Source organism: Oncorhynchus mykiss, chromosome 1 (assembly GCF_013265735.2).
Source record: "Oncorhynchus mykiss isolate Arlee chromosome 1, USDA_OmykA_1.1, whole genome shotgun sequence".
NCBI classification, from domain to species: Eukaryota; Metazoa; Chordata; class Actinopteri; order Salmoniformes; family Salmonidae; genus Oncorhynchus; species Oncorhynchus mykiss.
The window spans coordinates 53494946-53515460 of record NC_048565.1 but is presented as its reverse complement, the minus strand read 5'-3'; the positions used below and the strand labels follow the sequence as shown (position 1 = coordinate 53515460).

Genomic DNA, 20515 nt, shown 5'->3' with positions numbered 1-20515 from the left:
GAAAAACATTAACATTCCACCCATGAGGCCAAAGAGGGCGATTTGGTAATTGACTGCAGGAAAGGGCTACACAACTGTAATATTTATATCTATGGTCAGTCCTTGCATCCATAGCCTTTGCCACGGGAAGTGGCGTAAATTCAGCTAATCCTAGGGTGTGGCAAAGTGGGGGTGCGTAGAAATACACACACCAGTTGAAGCATATTTAATGTACTTCTTTTTCCACATTTTGTTACAGCCTCAAAAAAAATCTATTAAATTTAGATTTTGTGTCACTGGCCCACAGACAATACCCCATAATGTCAAAGTGGAATTATGTTTTTAGAAATGTTTACAAATTAATTAAAGATACACTATGAAGAAATCGCTACGCAATTTCCTGTTTGCTAAAATTCAAATTGTTCACCTAATTTCAATTTGTGAGAAAACTAGCAAGTCTAGTGTAGAGAATCATTGTACCATCTAAACCACTGAAATACATTTTCCATAACCCAAAATGATATTTTCAGCTGTTTGACGCTGGTGTACAAAACCAAAAGTAAAAGATGCAAAAACTAAACTTAAGACCAACTTAAGACCAGGAAGCATAAAAATAAAGCACACAGAACAGATCTACCACTTCTTAGACTTGCTTTCAATAATAATGACACATCTGTAACTGTAACATTTCTATGTGAATTTGGTCGGGTCTCCCAAAAAGTTACATCTTGCAGCTTTAAAAATGAAAAGCTGAAATGTCTTGAGTCAGTAAGTATTCAACACCTTTGTTATGGCACGCCTAAATAAATTCAGGTGTAAACATTTGGTTAAGAAGTCATTGACTCACTCCGTGTGCGATAATACTGTTAAACATGATTTTTGAGTGACTACCTCATCTCTGTACCCCACACATACAATTATCTGTAAGGTCTAGCAGTGAATTTCAAACACAGATTCAAACAAAAACACCAGAGTTTTCCAATGCCTTGCAAAGAAGGACACCTATTGGTAGGTGGGTAAAAAAAGCAGACATTGAATATCCCTTTGAGCATGGTGAAGTTATTAATTACACTTTGGATGTCACCCAGTCACTACAAAGATACAGGCGTCCTTCCTAACTCAGTTGCCGGAGAGGAAGGAAACCGTTCAGAGATTTCAGGGATTTCACGACTTTAAAGCATTTACAGAGTTTAATGGCTGTGATAGGAAACTGAGGATGGATCAACAACATTGTACTTACTCCACAATACTAACCTAATTGACAGAGTGAAAAGAAGGAAACCTGTACAGAATAGAAATATATATATTTTTAAATGCATCCTGTTTGTAAATAAGGCCCTAAAGTAAAACTGCAAAAAATGTGGCAAAGAAATTAAACTGTCCAGAATATAAAGCGTCATGTTTGGGGCAAATCCAACACAACACATTACTGAGTACCACTGTTCATATTTTCAAGCACAGTGGTGGCTGCGTCATGTTATACTTGTCATCAGAGAAAAAAAAATTAGTACAGTGGGAGAGATGGAACATCAATCAAAATCATTCATAGTTTGACAATAGTGACTGGGTAACAATAATACTGGCCAGTGACCACATACAGGATCAAAAGCTATCAGTATAAGTCATCAGCAACGACTAGGGAGTTTTTGGAATAGAGCTAAACACAGGCCAAATCCTAGAGGAAAATCTGGTCCAGTCTGCTTTCCAACAGACACTGGGAGACAAATGTACCTTTCATCAGGACAATGACCTAAAACACAAGGCAAAATATAAGTGTCAGAAAACCACGTTTTGTCATGTGTTTTTTTTGTAAGGGAACTCTCTTGAGCAATATTTTTTGTCCAGGAGTATCTACAGCAAGACCGACCAAACTAGGGTTTTTTGTTCGTTTTTTTGTTGAAAGTTAGAACATTTGAATATAGCAGTTTTCCACTTCTTATGTCAGTCACTGACAGTCACTCAATTAGCCCATGTCAGCTAAAAAAATTATTGCTAAGTAAGGTAGTCTAGCCAGCTATCTAAACCTTGTAATAGACTAATCATCACCAAAATTAGCGACCAGGCATGCAAGGCATGTGTCCAGGGGCCCTGACTTCCAGGGGGTCCTAATTGATTTTATTTGTCACTCTCACTCGGATATCATATGGACATGGCATAAGTCATGGGGTTCAATGGGGAAGAGATCAGGGCTCTGTGCAGGCCAGTGAAGTTCTTCCACGCCACTCTTGACAAACCATTTCTGTATGGACCTCACTTTGTGCACTGCTGGAACAGGAAAGGGCCTTCCTCAAACTGTTGCCACAAAGTTGGAAGCACAGAATCGTCTTGAATGGCATGGTATGCTATAGCGTTAAGATTTCCCTTCACTGGAACTAAGGGGCCTAGCCTGAACCATGAAAAACAGACCGCAGACCATTATTCCTCCCCCACCAAACTTTACAGTTGGCACTATGCATTGGGGCAGGTACCGTTCTCCTAGCATTCGCCAAACCCAGATTTGTCCGTCGGACCCCCGAGATGCATTATTGCTATTAAAAACTGGTTACCAACGTAATTGGAGCAGTACAAATAAATGTTTTATCATACATGTGGTACACGGTCTGATATACCACGGCTGTCAGCCAGTCAGCATTCAGGGCTGGAACCACCCAGTTTATAATTCTAATTCTAAACATGGGTGGTATGAGCCCTGAATGCTGATAGGCCAGAGGTATGACAAAAAATGACATTTTACTGTTGTAATTACGTTGGTAACCAGTTTATAATATCAATAAAGCACCGTGCATAAGAACAGCCCTTAGCCGTGGTATTGTCCATATACCACACCCCCTCGGGCCTTACTGCTTGTCAATTTGTTCGATCCGCAGCCCACCACTCAGAATATATTTTGGCCCACCAAGCCCAAAAATTGGAGCATCCCTGACCTACAGACTTAATCTAACCTTGTTTACTTCCATAAAAGCTGCTCCAGAGATGTCTCTTTCCTCTGGGCCTTTTCAACATTATATCCAACAGCGTCATCTAGTGATGCAGCTCCTACAGTGCATCAGACATGGCCTACAGTCTGTAGTCACAGAGCATGTATTGAAGTTTGTGCATATTGACACAGTTGTAGAATTAAACACATGTACATGGTGTATGAGCACAGAGCCCATATTTGATGTTGGTCAGGAACAAAAATGGCATTATTCAAGATGAAGCTTGAATGTAATGCGCTGACATTTACTAAACAAGACAACAGGTCAATCTTTTAAACTCCATGTGCGCACAAAGCCGACAGCATACAAAGACACAGTGTTTTGGGTTTCTGAATGAATTCACATGGAATTATTTCACAAAGACATCCATCCATGGCAGTGTTGGTAAAATATTCACGGTAGCTTAGCTAGCAAACATAACTCAGATTTTTGACATTCTTCTTCTCCTTTTACTACAAATCAAACATCCATTTCTCATTTCTCCAGGTGGGGTGAGAGTAAGCTACTGTCCTCTGCTCCTTTCTTTCCTTCTTTTTAACCCCTCATTCACATTTCATGGTTGTGTTGTCGCTTTTTGTAGTACTGTTTTGTGCCTGTTCCTATGTCCTTACAGGCCTGTTTGTTATGTAGTGTATTCTGTTAAGTGAAAAATAAAGTAAGCTACAGCCATTGGCTGGACAGCAGACGGCGAAATGAAGGGAGGGCGTGATGTCGCCGTTCTTTTTCTCTTAGTCTCGGTCTCTCTTCCTCTTTGCTTCTGTTTCTCACTCTCACCTTGTGAACAATGTTTCCAATGTCTATCTTCAACAACGTTGGAGTAATTCCACACTGCTCTAAAACAAACATCTATCCATTTAGTTTGGAAAATAGATCTGACCTGGAGGTCATGTTGTTGTGCTGAATTAATCATGGTCCTGTGTGTGTGTGTGTGTGTGTGTGTGTGTGTGCGTGTGTGTGTGAGCGTCCGTGTGTTCGTGCATGCGTTTGTACCATGTGATATGTTGTCCTATTTCCCAATATATCCCAGACTGACTGGTGACAATACAGATATGCCGAGAAAGAGAAATAGAAGAGAGACAGAGAAAGACAGAGACCGAGAAACAGAGACAGACAGAGAGACAAAGAGACAAAATCAAAGAGAAAGAGAAGAGCGACAGAAAAGAAGGGAAAAAAGAGAGAGAAAGAACGATAGAGAGGAGAAGAGAGAAAAAAGCAGTGAGGGACAGAGTAAAAAATTAACTAATGGTGTGTGTGCGTGTAACAACTGATACATTTTCCTATTTCCTGATATTAACCAGGCTGTCTAGTTAATGTGCTACAGTAGCCCAGAGGGTCCAATCGCAAAATCTCACAGCTCAGGGGAAACATGTACAGCACTGACAGAGGTAATTATTTCTGTCGCATGTACACATGTGCATGCACGTATACCCATGCACAATCACCTTTGTTTGAAAACACATTAAGGCCAGGAAGGGTTTGGGTGTGTGTCGTTGGATGAGAGTGTCTCATTAAAGTTTGATGCTGTTGTAATGAGTTAGCAATGAAGAGCATTGAGAGATCGAGAGATCGATAGCCCCAAGAGGCTGCCTGCTAGGGCATCAGGACACAGATAGAAGAAAGGGGAATACCTAGTCAGTTGTACAACTGAATGCCTTCAACTGAAATGTGTTTTCCGCATTTAACCAAACCCCTCTGAACCAGAGATCTTCGGCATCCGGGGAACAGTGGGCTAACTGCCTTGCTCAGGGCAGACCTTGTCAGCTCGGGGATTCGATCCAGCAACCTTTCGGTTACTGGCCCAATGCTAACCACTAAGAAGCATCAGTCATACAATAGTCAAGTACAAAAATATAAACACAACATGTAAACTGTTGGTGTCATGTTTCACGAGCTGAGATAAAAGATCCCATACATTTTTGCACAAAAAGCTTATTTCTCTGAATATATCAAGAAGCTGATTACACAGTAAGATCATTACACAGGTGCACCTTGTGCTGGGACAATAAAATGTCTAAGATGTCTCAAGTTTTGAGGGAGCGTGCAATTGGCATGCTGACTGCAGGAATGTCCACCAGAGCTGTTGCCAGAGAACTGAATGATAATTTCTTTCCCATAAGCCACCTACAATAATGTTTTAGAGAATTTGAGAGTATGTCCAACCGGCCTCACAACCGCAGACCATGTGTAACCATGCCAGCCCAGGACCTCCACATCTGGCTTCCGGAGTCGGGGGGGGGGGGGGGGGGGGGGCAGTTGCATTTATATTTTTGTTCAGTAGATATGAAACTAGCTCTTGCTTTATGAAAACTTCCATTTACTCTGATTGTATCACACAACATATTTAACTTTCTGTTCATCAACTCTTATGTCCTGCACACACACACACACACACACACACACACACACACACACACACACACACACACACACACACACACACACACACACACACACACACACACACACACACACACACACACACACACACACACACACACACACACACACACACACACACACACAGTTCTGGGTGCCTGATTGGAGCAGGAATGTAACCACGGGAGCTGCTTGTTTCACAGCTTCAGGGAAACAGGCTTAAAGCTACGATCTGCAATTGGAACATGCATTTTGGGACTTTTAAATATAGCCGTTAAATATATCCCCCCCCCAAAAAACATATGTTATACTCCATAGTTTGTAAACAATGTCCATGGCAGGGCTCCTGTTTAGTTGATTTTTCAAATGAAGGGGCGTGTCTTCAAAGGGGAAAAACGCTTGGTTTATCTTCTGGGAACACATTTAGAGTGAAACACATCGCAATAAGTCGGAATTACAGTACCACTGCTCCACTTTCTGAGAACAGATATAAGACGCCGTTTATTTCCCAGGGACCATGCACAGATTTAGCAACGTAGGTCATTTCCATCTGCAATAGCAATCCCAAAGTAACTTGCTGAAATCAAAATATTATCAGACAAATTTATGAGACCATTTTTGGCATTATATCTGTCTTGTGTTTTGTGTCTTGGTCAGAACTCCGAATGTGGAGAGCAAAAAGAAAGGCTGCCAATGTTCTAACAATGAGAAATAGTGAGAAATCAGTAGAGACAGCAGAAGAGTAGGAGAGAAACATAATGCTGTTTTGACATCCGTTCATGCGCTAAAAAAAATCCAGTTAGCGGTCACAGCTAGTGCAGATCAGACATCACGTCATCTTGCTACTTATCATTAGAAACATCTGGAGTCACACAAGGTGATCCCACTCTACTGAATAACTATCGGCCCATAATCTAAATAGCCTGTTCTGGAAAAGGTATTGGAGTCTCTAGTCAATAAGCGGCTTAAGGCCTACCTCCAGGAAAAGTGTTATGCAATCAGGTTCCAGGTGTGGCCACCGCACTGTCACAGCAACTTTGAAGGTTTGAATGATATTCACTGTGCCCTGGATAGAAAACTGCATGGTGAATTTGTATTCAGAGACTTGGCAAAGGAATTTGACTATGTGGACCATACTGTCTTGGTGCAGAGATGGAAGTGTATTGGGATTACTGGTCATACTCTGGAGTGGTTTGTGAATTACCTGTCAAATCGGACCCAGTGTGTTAAGGTAGATGATTGTAAGTCAGACACCATAGAGTTGTCTTCAGGTGTGCTTCAAGGATCAATTTTAGGTCCCCTGCTGTTTGTTATCTATATCAACAACATTGGGAGACATATTGAGAGAGGAGACAAACCTGCTCAATGGGTGACATGTCTGGTGAGTATGCAGGTCATGGAAGAACTGGGATATTTTCAGCTTCCAGGAATTGTGTACAGATCCTTACAACATGGGGCCGTGCATTATCATGCTGAAACATGAGGTGCTGGCCCAGGATGAATGGCACAACAATGGGCCTCAGGATCTCATCACAGTATCTCTGTACATTCAAATTGCCATAGATAAAATGCAATTGTGTTCGTTGTCCGTAGCTTGACATTGACATCAGCAAACCTCTCACCCACACAACGTCATGTGGTCTGCGGTTGTGAGGCCGGTTGGACCTACTGCCAAATTTATGGTAGAGAAATTAACATTAAATTATCTGGCAACAGTTCTGGTGGACATTCCTGCAGTCAGCATGCCAATTGCACACTCCCTCAAAACTGTGGCAATGTGTTGTGTGACAAAACTGCACATATTAGAGTGGCCATTTATTGTCCCCAGCACAAGGTTCACCTGTGTAATGATCATGCTGTTTAATTAATCAGCTTCTTGATATACCAAAACCGGTCAGCTGGATGGATTATCTTGGCAAAGAAGAAATGCTCACTAACAGTGATGTAAACAAATTTGTGCACTAAAGTTTATCGTAATATGCTTTTTGTACAACACTTTGCATGTTGCGTTCATATTTGCTCTACACTGAAGGATTTCTCATTTGCCTAGTTGACACACACTACCTTTTCATCAAGGTTTATGTATGCTATGTATCATGCAGACCTTCGTTTTGTCACCAATCAGAGAGGTCTAACTCACCATTGTGATCTCTACAGTGCTGTCGAGTGGACATTACTAGCAACTTGCAGGCTCAAACACGGGTACATAGTTATTTACAAGGCCATTTTAGGAAAACTGCTATTTTATCTATCCTCTCTTCTAGCTCTAAATGAAAACACATACACTACCAGTCAAAAGTTTGAACCCACCTACACGTTCAAGGGTTTTTCTTTATTTTTACTATTTTCTACATTGTAGAATAATAGTGAAGACATCAAAACTATAAAATAACACATATGGAATAATGTAGTAACCAAAAAAGTGTTAAACAAATCAAAATATATTTTACATTAGATATTCTTCAAAGCAGCCACCTGTTGCCTTGATGACAGCTTTGCACACTCTTGGCATTCTGTCAACCAGCTTCATGAGGTAGTCACCTGGAATGCATTTCAATTAACAGGTGTGCCTTGTTAAAAGTTCATTTGTGTAATTTCTTTCCATCTAAATGCATTTGAGCCAATCAGTTGTGTTGTAACAAGGTAGGGATGGTATACAGAAGATGGCCCTATTTGGAAAAAAAACAAGTCCATATTATGGCAAGAATAGCTCAAATAAGCAACGAGAAAAGACAGTCCATCATTACTTGAAGGTCAGTCAATCCGGAACAACTTTGAAAGTTTCTTTAAGTGCAGTCGCAAAAACCATCAAGCGCAATGATGAAATTGGCTCTCATGAGGACCACCTCTGGAAGACCCAGAGTTATCTCTGCTGCAAAGGATAAGTTCATTAGAGTTAACTGCACCTCAGATTGCAGCCCAAATGAATTCTTCACAGAGTTCAAGTAACAGACACATCTCAACATCAATGGTTCAGAGGAGACTGTGTGAATCAGGCCTTCATGGTCGAATTGCTGCAAAGAAACCACTACTAAAGGACACCAATAAGAAGAAGAGACTTGCTTGGGCCAAGAAACACGAGCAATGGACATTAGACTGGTGGAAATCTGTCCTTTTTTCTGATGAGTCAAAATGTGAGATTTTTGATTACAGCCGCTGTTTCTTTGTGAGACGCAGAGTAGGTGAACGGATGATCTCCGCATGTGTGGTTCCCACCGTGAAGCATGGAGGAGGAGTTGTGATGATGCTTTGCTGCTGACACTGTCTGTGATTCATTTAGAATTCAAGGCACACTTAACCAGCATGGCTACCACAATATTCTGCAGCGATACGCCATCCCATCTGGTTTGCACTTAGTGCGACTATCATTTGTTTTTCAACAGGACAATGGCCCAAAACACACATCCAGCCTGTGTAAGGGCTATTTGACCAAGAAGGAGAGTGATGGAGTGCTGCATCAGATGACCTGGCCTCCACAATCACCCAACCTCAACCCAATTGAGATGGTTTGGGATGAGTTGGATGGCAGAGTAAAGGAAAATCAACCAACAACTGCTCAGCATATGTGGGAACTTTCAAGACTGTTGGACAAGCATTCCTCATGAAGATGGTTGCGAGAACGCGAAGAGTGTACAAAGCTGTCATCAAGGCAAAGGCTGGCTACTTTGAAGAATCTAAAATATATGTGCTTAACACTTTTTTAGTTACTACATGATTTCATATGTGTTATTTCCTAGTTTTGATGTATTCACTACTATTCTACAATGTAGAAAATAGTACAAATAAAGAAAAACCCTTGAATGAGTAGGTGTGTCCAATCTTTGGACTTGTACTGTATGTGTTTCTATGCATGTACAGTATACATCTTTGTGGCTGCCTGTGTAGGAGGCTTTGCATTATTCACCCCCAGTATGTCCCTGTTCTGAAGCTCTCTCTCTTTCTCGCTCTCTCACTCTCTCATGGGCAGCACCATTGAGGCCATCTCCATTTTGAAGTAGTACATTTTCGTCTTCACAATTGGCTGATCCCTCTAATAACCCAGTTGGACATGACTCCAACAGGATCACCAGGAGGGATCAGCCAATGAAGTTGGATGTCCCACCCAGTTGACCACATTAAAATGGTGGAATACAGCCTTTTGGCCACTAGAGGCCTCTATCATTCTCTATGGCTACAACCCATAGGAATCACCAACCAGTTGACTAATTTGACTACTTTAAAATGGCGTAAGCATGGTGGAAGCCCTCAATGGCTCTGCCCATGCTAAATTGGCCTTTTGGCCACTAGAGGCCTTTATCATTCTCATCCAAAAGTATGCTTTGGTTCATTCAGCCTATTAGAAGAGTTGGTGTGGCTTATTGGCGGCGTGGCTTTCCATATGTTATTTTTGGCCACCCGTGAGAGTCAATATTGTAATCAGTTAATGTGAAAGTCTTATAAAAAGAAAGTGTTTGGAGTAATTTTTTCATGTTTGGAACCAACTTAATATATTTTATGTTATTTATTAGGTTTAACCAAAGAGGGAAAGTAAGTTAAGTGTTGAAAGAAATAGGTTTCAGCTAGAAATATACGTTTGTTAATAATCAAATACAACAGTTGGCATTTGGTTTCAACAAATGTACTTTTTTTCAATTGAGAAAACCTAACTAATTTACTTGTAACCAGTTGATGCAATTCTTGTAGTTGGCTACATTACAGAGGCACTGAAGAGAGAGTTTGAGGAGAAAGTTTGGCTGATTTAATGACGCACTGTGTTATTTAAATGGATATTCCGTGTTTGCTCTTTCAATGGGAAGAAGGGAACGTGGATCAGAGGAATAGAAATAGTACAGAATGGGCCCACAGGCTTAGGGGTGTATGGAATATGAATATGCTAATGAACCCACTGTTTTTGTTTACTATGTTTTTATTTCCTGTATAAAAAGGTTCCATCCTCATCTCATCTACCTTGAGAGGAGCCCAGGTGTGCTCGATTTGTTGCCCCTGGTGACCAAAGAGTGTCAGCGTCAACGGCAACGCGTCTCGTCAGACCCATATGGTTAGTTAGATCAACATCACAGGAGAGGAGGATCACTTCAAACATAAAACAGAGATGCTTTCATATGAAATGAAGAGAATGAGAGAGAGAGAGAGAGAGAGAGGGGGGGGGAAAGAGTAAGAGAGATAGGGAGAGCGTGAGAGTAGAGAGAGAGAGAGCAAGAGAGAACGAGAGAGAGAGAGAGAGAGAGGTAAAAAGAGAGCATGAGGGAGAGAAACAGAGAGAAATGGATAAAGAGGGAATGAGAGAGGGAGAGAGAGAGAGGAAGAGCGAAATAAAATGAGTTAACTAACACCATAGTGTGTCATGGGATAATGTTATCCCATTGCCACTTTGTGTTTATGACCCAAGTCACTCAAACCCCAGAGGGGAGAAAAGCAGTAGAGAAAAATAGGAAAACAAAAGCAAAGTGGAAGGAACTACAGAACTGAAGAGTGCAGTAACATTACAGAGGCACTGAAAGAGAGAATTTGGCTGATTTAATGAGCCACTGTGTTATTTAAATGGATAATCTGTGTTTGCTCATTCAATGGGAAGAAGGGAAAGTGTATCAGAGGAATAGAAATAGTACAGAATGTGCCTCATTAGATGAGCATGAAGTGATACTCTCGCATCATCACAATGGTGACCCCCCTCCCCTGCCAGGCTTAGGGGTGTATGGAATATGAATATGCTAATGAGCCCACTGTTTTTGTTTACTATGTTTTAATTTCCTGTATAAAAAGGTTCCATCCTCATCTCATCTACCTTGAGAGGTCCCCAGGTGTGCTCGATTTGTTGCCCCTGGTGACCAAAGAGCATCAGCGTCAACGGCAACGCGTCTCGTCAGACCCATATGGTTAGTTAGTCACTTCAAACATGAAACAGAGATGCTTTCATATGAAATTAATAGAATGAGAGAGCGATGGAGAGAGAGTGAGAGAGAGAGAGAGCAAGAGAATGAGAGAGAGACTGTGGGAGAGAAAGAGAGAATGAGAGAGAGAGAGAGAGAGAGAGAGAGAGAGAGAGAGAGAGAGAGAGAGAGAGAGAGAGAGAGAGAGAGAGAGAGAGAGAGAGAGAGAGAGAGAGAGAGAGAGAGAGAGAGAGAGAGAGAGAGAGAGAGAGAGAGAGAGAGAGAGAGAGAGAGAGAGAGAGAGAGAGAGAGAGAGAGAGAGAGAGAGAGAGAGAGAGAGAGAGAGAGAGAGAGAGAGAGAGAGAGAGAGAGAGAAAGAGAGATATAGAGTGAGTTAACTAACACCATACATGGGGTAATGTATGGTGGAAAACAAGGGGGGAAAAAGAGGAAAACAAAAGCAAAGTGGAAGGAACTACAGAACTGAAGAGTGCAGTAACATTACAGAGGCACTGAAAGAGAGAATTTGGCTGATTTAATGAGCCACTGTGTTATTTAAATGGTTATCCGTATTTGCTCTTTCAAAGGGAAACATTGTAAGTGGGTCAGAGGAATAGACATATTACACAATGGGCCTCATTAGATGGGCAGGCATAAAAGTATGGGTTGGGGGTAGTGTGTGTGTATCTGTGTGTGTGTGTGTGTGTGTGTGTGTGTGTGTGTGTGTGTGTGTGTGTGTGTGTGTGTGTGTGTGTGTGTGTGTGTGTGTGTGTGTGTGTGTGTGTGTGTGTGTGTGTGTGTGTGTGTGTTTGGTTTTAATATCCTGTGGGGACCAGAAGTCCTCACAAGGAGTGTAAAACAAGGATAATTTGGACAAGTGGGGACATTTCGCCGGTCCCCAAGGAAAAGGCTTTCTAGGCATAGGTGTTATGGTTACAATTAGGGTTAAGGTTAGAGTTAGGATTAGGGGTTAAGGTTAGCGTTAGGTTAAGGGAAAATAGAATTTTGTTGGGTCCCCACAAGGATAGTAAAACAAACGTGTGTGTGTGTGTGTGTGTGTGTGTGTGTGTGTGTGTATGTGTGTGTGTGTGTGTTTGTGTGTGGGCGTGTTATTTCTATTGATCTGTTCTACAGGGATGTAAAATGGCAGAGAGAACAAAGCAGAGAGACAAATGATGTGGGAATACATGCTTTGATCAGAGATCTGCAGCTCCCACCTGAATGCATTCAGTATTCTTTAGAAATCTCATTTAAATTGTGAGGAAGAGGGAGTACTGCTAAATGAGACCGAGAGAGAGAGAGAGAGAGAGAGAGAGAGATAAGGCTTCAGAGCAAGGGCAGGAGTGGGCGGTATGTGAATAATGCAAAGCCACCTACGCAAGCAGCCACAAAGATGTATCCATGGCACACATACTGGACATACATCGAAAACACATATATATTGTACAGACTCACAGAAACACATGCACACAGAAAAACACATGTATTATAAAACACATAGTAGATACACATAAACATTGTGACAGTCACACACATGTACAGTATACAGACAGACAGACAGACAGGCAGGCATGCATGCATAGAAGCCCACACACACACACACACACACACACACACACACACACACACACACACACACACACACACACACACACACACACACACACACACACACACACACACACACACACACACACACACACAAGCAATGCGAAATGCTGAGGGCAAGTTGACAACAACAAAGTCTTGCAGAAAGGAGAAGAGTAGCTAAGGATTCAGAACAAACTAGAAAAAAAATCCCATGAGTGCACTAACATCCCTCCCTGTCCAACTAGTGGAACTTTAAAGCAGAGATGTTTCCATTATGTAACCAAAAGAGAAAAAACACATCACATACTCAATATTTCAAGGACCTGTAGCACACTACCCTGAAAGCAGAGAAGGAGAGAGGGAAATCAAAAACCAGGGGTACAGGCATGTGAGAGGGAGAGGGCTGCCTGGGGAAGTTCTCAGCTGAGGGGGCATACAGCACTAGCACTGGATGGGGAGGAGAGGAGAGGAGGAGGAAAGGAGCACTGGAAAAGACTAGCATCGTGACTCGTGTAGGTATTACGCCACCAGTTGGAAGAAAGTGAAGGAGCAGAAGAGAGGAGGAGGAGAAGAGTTGTTAGGAGCATTGTGTGGGAAGTATGAACACTGGAGTCAGGTACCACTGTGTATGGGAGACAAAGAGAGCGTAGGACTGCTGCTGAAAGAGAGAGGGGGCAGAGAGAGGGAGGAGTGGGAGAGAGACAGAAAGAGCGAGAGAGCGATGGTGGGCACTACCAGCTCTCATAGTCTCATGTCAGAATAAGACCATCTATGTTTCTCAAACGTCCAATTTCAAAGTTGTTTGAAATGTCAAATATCAAAGTGTTTAAGGTTAAGTTTAGGCATTAAAGCCAAATCCTTAAGGTTAGGCATTAACCCCGAATGGTTAAGGTTTGGGATAGGCTTAAAACAAAAATATCAAAAACAACTTCCTATCACTGGATTCAAACTTGCAACCCTTGGAAGCAGAAGTTAACAGAGCTCACCGTTGCCCCTAGTGGCCGGTTTCCATGTCATCTCCCGACTCGCCAGACATTTATGGACGTCGAATACTGACTTGTATCATGGGAAAACTGTCTGGGTGGGCAACTTCGTGTGGGAGTAAGAGGTGGTGGGTGAGGATGGTGGGGTACACGATTCACTCACGACTGCTGTATATGCGTTGTGTGTGTGTATGCATGCAGCATGTCTGTGCTGTATGTAGAGTAAGCCCACAGCCAAAAAAAAGATAAACAAAAAGATTAAGCAACACAACTCAGGGTGAATTCCCAGTCCTAAAGTATATCCATACATTAACATGATAGTGTTATCAGCCTCCACTTCAGTTCTCAGTTCTTTTTCAGCATCAGTTGTCAATCAAGGGTAAGAGGCACTTCAACAGTAACCTAAAAGGACACTATAAGGGAGCTTTTAACAGCAAGGTTCTAAAAGCAGGCCTCAAGTGAAACCATGGTGCAGTGATCAGTCTGGTTTGACTGAGCTAGTTAAATGCATGCCTGAGATGTGTCAGGCCTAAAGCTGATGACAGGAGAGAAGTCCCTGGGAGAGCTGAGATAACAGGAAGAGCAACACCAGACCTGACCTGAGTCAGGATCCATCTTCCTCCTCTGGCTGACACATACATTTTGAGTCCTCTGTTTGGGGCAACAAAAGACTACTGAGTTCCCCTTAGCACTACTAATAAAAGGTGAAGATGCATTTACACTTATTCCATGTAGCTAGTGGAGCAAAGGGCCTTAACAACAGTGCATCTCCAGCAAACCCTGTTCTGGATTCTGAGTCTGCATCCAAAGTAGAGGGCAAAACCCAAGGGTGGTGTGAGGAGGAGGATACAAGTACAACCCACATTCTACTCTGAAGGCTCCCAGTTCAGTCAAGAGATAACAACAAGACATGGAAGAACAGGAATCTCCAATCTGGCAAACTCAGCGTTGGTCAAAAGGAGCCATTCAGTATCCAGCAGACAACAACAACAAGATTTGAGCAGAAAGCTCCAACCACAGCAGTGGTCAAAATGAACTTGACCTGTGTCACCTCTGATCCATTGTGTAACGAGTGTGTGTGTGTGTGTGTCCTCTCTGTAATGTAGACACACAGACCTCCACTGAGACTGCCCATCCAATGCCCTACACGCTTTGAATCCTTGCAGCTCTTTCCTACATTGATAACACCAAAAGCATTCTTTGCATTCCTCTCATAATGGGTACTGTAACAATATCATTGTATTGTTATATTTATTTTTATGTGACAGTGACAGAAGGCCATTGTACATTATCTAACACATTTATATTCTGCCATTTAGCAGACGCTCTTATCCAGAGTAAATTACAATTAGTGCTTTGTGGACCTTAAAAGTAGTATGCATGAAGCTTTAGGTTGAACTGAACTGAGTTTAAACAGAATGTCAGCAGTCAGACATGGCACCTTCATAAAAATGTATTCAAAAAATAGAACTGGTTACAGATCATTCAAGCAAAAGCTGATCAAGAAGGAACTGGTAAATGTTGCATCACTAAACATTATTATTTAAAGAAACATCAGATCATATCAAATCACATACAATCATTTCTATTGACTATTCACTTCTAAAGACTGACAATACAGCATTTTGTAAAATGCTATTCCCACTGTACAATTCTCCATCCATCAAACCTGACTCTGTAACATCACATAACATGAAATCACAGGCATCCTTAATAATTGACCATTCACTTCGATTGCCTCTATACACCCCTGGCCATGTCATTTCCACTTCACCCCATCATTAAAACAGTCCATTCATACCTGATGCTGTGGTTGTGGTTGCACCATTAAATCTCCTGGAATCCCATAGATAGCACACAGTAACATCTGCTCTGTCTCCTTTCTCCAGTCTCTCCTATCTGAAGTGCTGAAGCCTGACAACTGAGAGATGGAATGCAGCTCTCCTCTTATCTGATATGAAGAGAACAAACTAGCTAGCACATCAGTCTCTCTCCCCACCTCCCTTTCCTCTCCTCTCTTCTCCAACCACCTGACCACGTGTCCCCTCTCCACCTCCTCAGTTTAACAGCTCATCCCTCTCTCCTGTTCAGGAACATTCTCTGTCTTTCTCTGATCTTCCTCACTGACCACACAGACCTATACGTACAAAGATATTGTCATATCAGTTGAGTGTATCTGCTCTTTGACCTAGTGCTGTTGAAAGATGTTATAGAACCATCACAGAAATACACACATACACAAAGATATGCAAAAACACATGCAAATATGTACAAATAAACACAGAGGCCTTAGTTGGCTTTAGCTAGTTCAATCTCACAACCTCATAACTAGCTACCAAGAAGCCATTTCAGGCTATCAATCAAGTTAGAGTAGCTAGCTTGTCTAACTATTTTAGCTGGCATGCTAGACTTGAGAAAAGCAAGCAATAACTAAATGTGCTGAGTAAGAGTCACATCCCTTTCAATATTTTACCCAGATTTTAGCATAGATGCAGAGAAGCATATTTGTGACTCGTTTCAGGAAACTAGGCGTATGTCGCCACGTCACTACATCACAGAGGAGGCATTTCAAATCAAAAATCAAATCAAACTTTATTTGTCACATTTGCCGAATACAACGAGTGTAGACCTTACCGTGAAATGCTTACTTTACAAGCCCTTATCCAACAGTGCAGTTCAAGAAGAGTTAAGAAAATATTTACCAAATAAAAAATATATAAAAAGTAACACAATAACATAACAATAACGAGGCTATATACAGGGGGTACCGGTACCGAGTCAGTATGCGGGGGTAAAGGCTAGAGGTAAATGGTACATGTAGGTAGGGGTGAAGTGACTATGCATAGATAATAAACAGCGAGTAGCAGCAAAACAAATGGAGGGGTGGGGGGGGTCAATGAAATAGTCTGGTGGCCATTTGATTAATTGTTCAGCAGTCTTATGGCTTGGGGGTAGAAGCTGTTAAGGAGCCTTTTGGTCCTAGACTTGGTGCTCTAGGACCGCTTGCCATGCGGTAGCAGAGAAAACAGTCTATGACTTGGGTGACAGGAGTCTCTCAGAATGTTATGGGCTTTCCTCTGACACCGCCTATTATATACTTCTGTTCAAAAGTTTGGGGTCACTTAGAAATGTCCTTGTTTTTGAAAGAAAAGTATATTTTTGGTCCATTAAAATAACATCAAATTGATCAGAAATAAAAAGTGTAGACATTGTTAATGTTGTAAATGACTACTGTAGCTGGAAACGGCAGATTTTTTTAAATGGAATATCTACATAGGCGTACAGAGGCCCATTATCAGCAACCATTACTCCTGTGTTCCAATGGCACGTTGTGTTAGCTAATCCAAGTTTATCATTTAAAAATGCTAATTGATCATAAGAAAAGCCTTTTGCAATTACATTAGCACAGCTGAAAACTGTTGTCCTAATTAAAGGGGCAGCAGGTAGCCTAGTGGTTAGAGCGCTGAACTAGTAACCGAACGGTTGCAAGATCGAATCCCTGAGCTGACAAGGTAAAAAATCTGTCGTTCTGCTCCTGGACAAGGCAGTTAACCCACTGTTATAAGAATTTGTTCTTAACTGACTTGCCTAGTTAAATAAAGGTAAAATAAATAAAAAGAAGCAATAAAACTGGCCTTCTTTAGACTAGTTGAGTATGTGGAGCATCAGAATTTGTGGGTTTGATTACAGACTCAAAATGGCCAGAAACAAATAACTTTATTCTGAAACTTGTCAGATTATTCTTGTTCTTGTCAGTTTATTCTTGTTCTGAAATGAAGGCTATTCCATGTGAGAAATTGCCAAGAAATTGAAGATCTCATACTACTTGTGTACTACTCCCTTCACAGAATAGCGCAAACTGGCTCTAACCAGAATAGAAAGAGGAGTGGGAGGCCCCTGTGCACAACTGAGCAAGAGGATAAGTACATTAGAGTGTCTAGTTTGAGAAACAGACGCCTCACAAGTCCTAAACTGACAGCTTCATTAAATAGTACCCACAAAACACCAGTCTCAACGTCAACAGTTGGCGACTTCAGGATGCTGGCCTTCTAGAGTTGCAAAGAAAAAGCCATATCTCAAACTGGCCAATAAAAATAAAAGATTAAGATGGGCAAAAGAACAGACACTGGACAGAGGAACTCTGCCTAGAAGGCCAGCATCCAGGAGTCGCCTCTTCATGGCAACCGGTCAGGATGCTCTCGATGGTGCGGCTGTAGAACTTTTTGAGGATCTGGGGACCCATGCCAAATCTTTTCAGTCTCCTGAAGGGAAAAGGTTTTGTCGTGCCCTCGTCACGACTGTCTTGATGTGTTTGGACCATGATAGATCATTGGTGATGTGGACGCCAAGGAACTTGAAACTCTCAACCCACTCCACTACAGCCCCGTTGATGTTAAAAGGCGGGCCTGTTTTCCTGTAGTCCACGATCATCTCCTTTGTCTTGCTCACATAGAGGGACATGTTGTCCTGGCACCACACTGCCAGTTCTCTGACCTCCTCCCTATAGGCTGTGTCATCGTTGTCAGTGATCAGGTTGTGTCGTCAGCAAACTTAATGAGGGTGTTTGACTCGTGTTTAGCCACGCAGTCATGGGTGAACAGGGAGTACAGGAGGGGACTAAGTACACACCCCTGATGGGCCCCAGTGTTGAGGATCAGCATGGCAGACATGTTGTTGCCTACCCTTACCACCTTACCACCTGTGGGCGGCCCGTCAGGAAGTCCAGGATCCAGTTGCAGAGGGATGTGTTTAGTCCCAAGGTCCTTAGCTTAGTGATGAGCTTCGTGGGCACTATGGTGTTGAATGCTGAGCTGTAGTCAATTAACAGAATTCTCACATAGGTGTTCCTTTTGTCCAGGTGGGAAAGGGCAGTGTGCAGTGCAATTGAGATTGCGTCATCTGTGGATCTGTTGGGGCGGTATGCGAATTGGAGTGGGTCTAGGGTATCCAGGAGGATGCTGTTGATGTGAGCCATGACCAGCCTTTCAAAGCACTCCATGGCTACTGACGTGAGTGCTATGAGACCGTATTCATTTAGGCAGGTTACCTTCGCTTCCTTGGGTACAGGGACTATGGTGGTCTGCTTGAATGTAGGTATTACAGAAAATGTCAGTGACGACACTTTCCAGTTGGTCCGTGCATGCTTTGAGTACATGTCCTGGTAACCCATCTGGCCTCGCAGCTTTGTGAATGTTGACTTGTTTTAAGGTCTTGCTCACATCGGCTCCGAGAGCATTATCAGCTGGTGCTCACTGCTTCAGTGTTGCTTGCATTCGAAGCGAGCATAAAAGGCAATTAGCTCATCTAGTAGGCTGGCGTCACTGGGCAGCTTGCGTCTGGGTTTCCCTTTGTAATCCGGAATAGTTTTCAAGCCCTGCAACATCTGACGAGCGTCAGATCCGGTGTAGAACGATTCAATCTTAATCCTGTATTGACGCTTTGCTTGTTTGATGGTTTGTGTGAGGGCATAGGGCGATTCCTTATAGGTGTCAAGATTCGTGTCCCAGTCCTTGAAAGCGGCAGCTCTAGCCTTTAGCTCGATGCGCATGTTGCCTGTAATCCATGGCTTCTGGTTGGGATATGTACGTACGGTCACTGTGGGGACAACGTCGTCGATGCACTTAATGATGATGCCGATGACTGAGGTGGTATACTCCTCAATGCCATTAGATGAATCCCGGAATATTTTCCAGTCTGTGCTAGCAAAACAGTCCTGTAGCGTAGCATCCGTGCCATCTGACCACTTCCGCATTGAGCAAGTCACTGGTACTTCCTGCTTTAGTTTTTGCTTGTAAGCAGGAATCAGGAGGATAGAATTATGGTCAGAATTGCCAAATGGAGGGCGAGGGAGAGCTTTGTATGCATCTCTGTGTGTGGCGTAAAGGTGGTCTAGAGTTTTTTTTCCTCTGGTTGCACATGTGACATGCTGGTAGAAATTTGGCAAAACTGATTTAAGTTTGCCTGCATTAAAGTCCCGGCCACTAGGAGAGCCGCTTCTGGGTGAGCATTTTCTTGTTTGCTTATGGCCCTATGGAGTTGGTTGAGTGCGCTGTTAGTGCCAGCATTGGTCTGTGGTGGTAAATCGATGGCTACGAATAATATAGATGAGATCTCTCTTGGTAGATAGTGTGGTCTACAGCTTATCATAAGGTACTCAGGCGAGCAATACCTCGAGTCTTCTTTAATATTATACATCGCACACCAGCTGTTATTGACAAAAAGACACACACCTTCACTCCTCTTCTTACGAGACGTGGCTTCTCTGTTCTACCAGTGCATTGAAAATCCCTCCAGCTCTATATTGTCCGTGTCGTCGTTCAGCCACGACTGTGAAACATAGGATATACCAGTTCTTAATGGTTGGTAGGGTAATCATAATCGGAAGTCATCCATTTTATTTTCCAATGATTGCATGTTAGCAAGTAGAATTGATGGCAATGGGAGTTCTCGCTCGCCTACGGATTCTCAAAAGGCAGCCTGATCTCCGTCAACTTTTCCTTCATCTTTTCTTCACGCAAATTAAGTGGATCTGGGCCTGTTCCCAGGAGAGCAGTATATCTTTCTCGTTGGACTCGTTAAAGGAAAAAGCTTCTTCCAGTCCGTGGTGAGTAATCCCAGTTTTGATTTTCAAAAGTTATTTTCGGTCATAAGAGACGGTAGCAGCAACATTATGTACAAAATAAGTAAAGAAATAAGCTACAATCAATCAAAAAAAAAACTAAGAAAATAGCACAAGTGA

The 20515-nt window shown here is 42.4% G+C and overlaps 1 protein-coding gene across 6 annotated transcripts in view; it reads right to left on the bottom strand.

Moving 5' to 3' along the window:
* LOC110525170 (coiled-coil domain-containing protein 136) overlaps window positions 1–20515 on the bottom strand; it is a 65764-nt gene that overhangs the window by 42149 nt on the left and 3100 nt on the right. For 2 of the 6 annotated variants that reach the window (XM_036980145.1, XM_036980146.1), the window contains exon 1: window positions 15578–15748. The exons of the other annotated variants lie outside the window; for them this stretch is intronic. The gene's annotated coding sequence lies outside the window, so the exon portion shown is untranslated. Of the gene's footprint in view, window positions 1–15577; window positions 15749–20515 lie in introns of those variants that run through there. 6 annotated transcript variants of the gene reach the window in all.